The sequence below is a fragment of the Nanorana parkeri genome, unplaced genomic scaffold, assembly GCF_000935625.1.
Source record: "Nanorana parkeri isolate BGI_ZX_2015 unplaced genomic scaffold, ASM93562v1 scaffold661, whole genome shotgun sequence".
Classification (NCBI taxonomy): Eukaryota; Metazoa; Chordata; class Amphibia; order Anura; family Dicroglossidae; genus Nanorana; species Nanorana parkeri.
The window spans coordinates 416423-420627 of record NW_017306929.1 but is presented as its reverse complement, the minus strand read 5'-3'; the positions used below and the strand labels follow the sequence as shown (position 1 = coordinate 420627).

The following is a 4205-nucleotide window of genomic DNA, read 5'->3' as shown; positions in this document are numbered from 1 at the left end:
GTTATATTCTCCTGGGAAAAGAGTGAGGTTTAAAGTGGAAGAAAAAAAAAGAATTGCCTATCGGCAGGCTTTATATGACAGAAGAGACTGCGATAGGGTGGCGGGCCATACACTATACGAATTGCGGCTGGTTCTTGAGGAACCGGCTGAAATTCACACAGTTGGTGCCGCTGTCGGCACCCTTTCGGCCGGCATCCCTTGATCAGCTGACTGAAGGAGCTGGTCGGAAATCTTCAGACGAACAGAGCCGGCAGCCAATGAGCTCTGAATACAAAAACAAACAGCAGGGATTTCTCAATCAACACGTTCTTAGCGTTGATGGAGGAATCTACTCTATTGTTTTTGTTCAGACTGCAGGTTGAACGAAAACAAAATAGAGCAGTGTATAGCCAGCTTAAGTCTCTTTTGCCGTAAAAGCTTTTTTGCTGCCATTCAGCAATTTATTTTACCTGTACACTGAGCGCACAGACTTGGCATGTCAAGATGAAGTAAATCCTGTGTGCATGTGCAGGAGCTACATCATCGGAGCCCAGCTAATTAAGAAGCCGAAGACTTGAAACAGGTCCAGAATGAAGACTCTGGTAAGGGAGGAGCGCTGGATTGTTTCTTTATTGTAGGTATTCATATAGCACCATCAATTTACGCAGTGCACACTGACATCACTGCCTGCTCTCAAGGAGCTTACAATTTAAGGTCTCTATCTCACATGCATACATACAGAGCTGACTAAAGGTGCCCATACACTGCACGATAATCGTATGAGAATCGCAGGAAATCCCTGTCTTGCGAGGGTTGTAAAGTGTATGGGCACCTTTAGACAGGAGCCAATTAACCTTGCAGCATGTATTTGGAGAGTGGGAGGAAAGCCGAGTACCCCACACAAACACAGGGAGACCATACAAACTCCTTGCAGGCAGTTTCCTGACCAGGTTTCAAACCAGGGACCCTTAGCCCTCGTTCACACCTGAACGTTTTGTAGCGCGTTCTACGCTCGACGAACGCTCTACAAAACGCTCAAAAATATAAATCCCATTGTATTCAATGGTCTCGTTCCCACCTTGGCGTATTTCCGCTCGTCCCCAACGCGCTACAAAACGGCCCACGCCTGAAAAGGTACATGTACTACTTTGGGCCGTTTTGTTGCGCGTTTCCATTGGCATACAGCCAAGTAGCTTTCGGAAACGCGCAACTTTTTTACCGCTGGGCATATTAGAACACCATGGCGTTTTTTCTTTTAAGCTCACTTTAATTCTGTTTTAAGGGAAAGTCCTTAAGGTAAAAAAAATTAGCATTTATCCCTTGCAGTGCTGGAGTTGCCGCACTGCAGCTGTATTTTTTTCCCAGCCACTGTTTGGGTATTCTGACAGCACTGTTAAAATAAAATACCCACGTGAGGGGGGATTTCCCTATCCATGCTGTTCAGTGTGGTCGGGAAAATCAAGAATGAAAAGGTTAAAGAGAAACTCCAGGAATTACCAAACTAACCCTTGATCTAGGGCTACCTCCGTACTGGAAGGGCAAAGTGCTCATTTTGGTCTAGGGCAGGGGTGGGCAACTACAAGCCCCAGGAAAACGGAATTAAAGTGAGCTTAAAAGAAAAAACGCCATGGTGTTCTAATATGCCCAGCGGTAAAAAAGTTGCGCGTTTCCGAAAGCTACTTGGCTGTATGCCAATGGAAACGCGCAACAAAACAGCCCAAAGTAGTACATGTACCTTTTCAGGCGTGGGCCGTTTTGTAGCGCGTTGGGGACGAGCGGAAATACGCCAAGGTGGGAACGAGACCATTGAATACAATGGGATTTATATTTTTGAGCGTTTTGTAGAGCGTTCGTCGAGCGTAGAACGCGCTACAAAACGTTCAGGTGTGAACGAGGGCTAAGGGTCCCTGGTTTGAAACCTGGTCAGGAAACTGCCTGCAAGGAGTTTGTATGGTCTCCCTTGTGGAACTACAAGCCCCATGAGGCATTGCAAGACTGACATTTACCAGCATAACTCCCAGAGGCATGTGGGGATTTTTAGTTAAAGCACAACTGGAGGGCCGGAGATGCCCACCCCTGTAGCGTCTAGTAGCGCAAATAAAAAAAATATATACCTACCTGATCCTCAGTCCCACTTGGCTGCTAGAGCAGCCCACATAGCCTCTTCTGGACTGAGGCCTTTTTTTCATTTTTTGTACCCATGTTATATTCCACATTTTAGGCCTGAAAATTACTTAAAACCCCCCAACATTATATATTTTCTGAATGCCAAGACCCTATAGAATAAAATGGTGGTAGTTGCAAATGTTTATGTTGCGCAATATTAGCGCAACTCCTTATTAAACCACAATATTTAGTGAAAAATTTTATTAAATACTCATAGGCAGAGCCAGCTGTCAATCACGCAGCTGGGCGGATCCAGACAATTGTCGGGATCCGTTTCAGCTGCGGCGTCTCAGTATACCGCGATTTGCAGCTCGCGGTATACTGAGCTTTGGGTAACGGGAGGACCCTAGTTTGTGTCCTCCCGTTAGCCTTCGGATAACTATGGGGAAAAGCCCTAACCCCATAGTTCTCCTTTAATCTTATGCAGGTCCATTGGCTTGCATTAGAGGTGAGGACGCAGAGGGACATTCCACAGCCATATTGGAGGGGGGAAGAGAGGTGAATGCTGACTGCCACAGGATCGAGGATCAAATGAGCATATCTTTTGTTTGCGCCCCTGTAGATAAAACAAGCACTTAACCCTTCCAGTGTGGTGATAGCCGCACTATAAGGGTAAGTTGTATACAATCCCAGCAATTTCTTAATGTTTATAGCCAGGTTTAGTGTCCGACTGAGTCTCTGATTTAGCAGTCATTTCACTTCTGAACCTTATACTGATGTATGAAAGTAAATACTGTCTGAGCTGTCAACTGAAAGTGTAAATCTGGCTAGACAATACAAGCACATGACTGCAAACTACCATGCTGGTAAGCCAGAGCTAAGAAATGATTTGTACACTTTCTGTATTTAAAAACACCACAAAATGACGACATGTATATAGTAGTCATCTCTTCCTAGGGTCATTCTGCAGAAGGCTTATATTACAAAACAGTGTAAGCCTTGGGCTAAATTGTTCACTGATTTGATCGTCTGGCAAGCGTCAGATAACACTCACCTGCCAACCAATCAGAAAATTGCAAGCACAGAAAGTGCAGGTATGCGATTGGTTGCTAGGCAAATACCTCCATTTTGTGCCAGTGCTCAGCACTGAGCCCCATTGTCTTTGGCAGGCATTTAGCTGTGGATTGCTTGCACGCCAATGATGTTGGGGACCCGGGCTCGTCATACCTCTGGATGTAGCTGCCTGGCGGACTCTACTCCTAGAGACTAGCTTTTCTTATTCCAAACAAAGCCATTCCAACCAAAGCGCAACATAATAAATGGCCACTTACGCTTATTTATAAATAAAACTTTATTGATGTGCACGCCTTCTGACAATTATCGCCTTGTTTATAAGTGTGTAGATTGGGCATCAAAGCTCCAGCCCTGACAAGCTAATCAGAAGCAGCACATTAGAGCGACGCATGGAATCTTTTGCCCACAATTAAAATGGCGCCCGTTTCCCCTCAGGACACGCCCTCTCCCAGTCCCCTGCTCCATTCAGGATGGCAGATTGTTGTTGCTCAGTCGCAGGCCCCGCCCACCCCCGGCGGCAGAGCTGCTGTGTGCCCGGATTCCCCCTCCTCCTCCCCCTTCTCCTCAGCCGTCCCCAGACGTCATCCTCTTCGTCACCGTCGTGAGAGAGAGAGCAGAGCGGCGGGCTGAGTGAAAAGCCCACTTTGTTATTGTTGTCCCCGCTCCGCTTCTCCCTCCCCGGGGAGCAGCAACACGTCCGCACGGTGAGTGCCTACTGGTGGTGGGACAATGGGGCAGATGTCCTGTATGTGTGAGGCCGGGCTGTGTGAACCGCCTGCTCCGTGCACATGTCACCCGGCTACCGGCCATGACTGTCCGGGCTCAAGTAACCGGGCTTCTCAGGAGCCTGTCAGTGAGGGGGGCAGGGACACCCGGGGCTGTGCTGGGGGGCCAAGGGGACACCACACACATACACACACAATGCCCTGACTGGCCCCCGGCTCTCCTATAGCCAGGACACCCGCTGACCACACACACACACACACACACACTAAACTTCACTATTGACATGATCAGCAATGGTCACCTTATGTCACTGATTACAT

General features: G+C 47.7%; 1 protein-coding gene across 1 annotated transcript in view; it reads left to right on the top strand.

The window, feature by feature from the left end:
- Positions 1–3667: 3667 nt before the first annotated feature.
- USP44 (ubiquitin specific peptidase 44) overlaps positions 3668–4205 on the top strand; it is a 49285-nt gene continuing 48747 nt past the window's right edge. The window contains exon 1 of the mRNA XM_018563397.1: positions 3668–3861. The gene's annotated coding sequence lies outside the window, so the exon portion shown is untranslated. The remainder of the gene's footprint in view (positions 3862–4205) is intronic.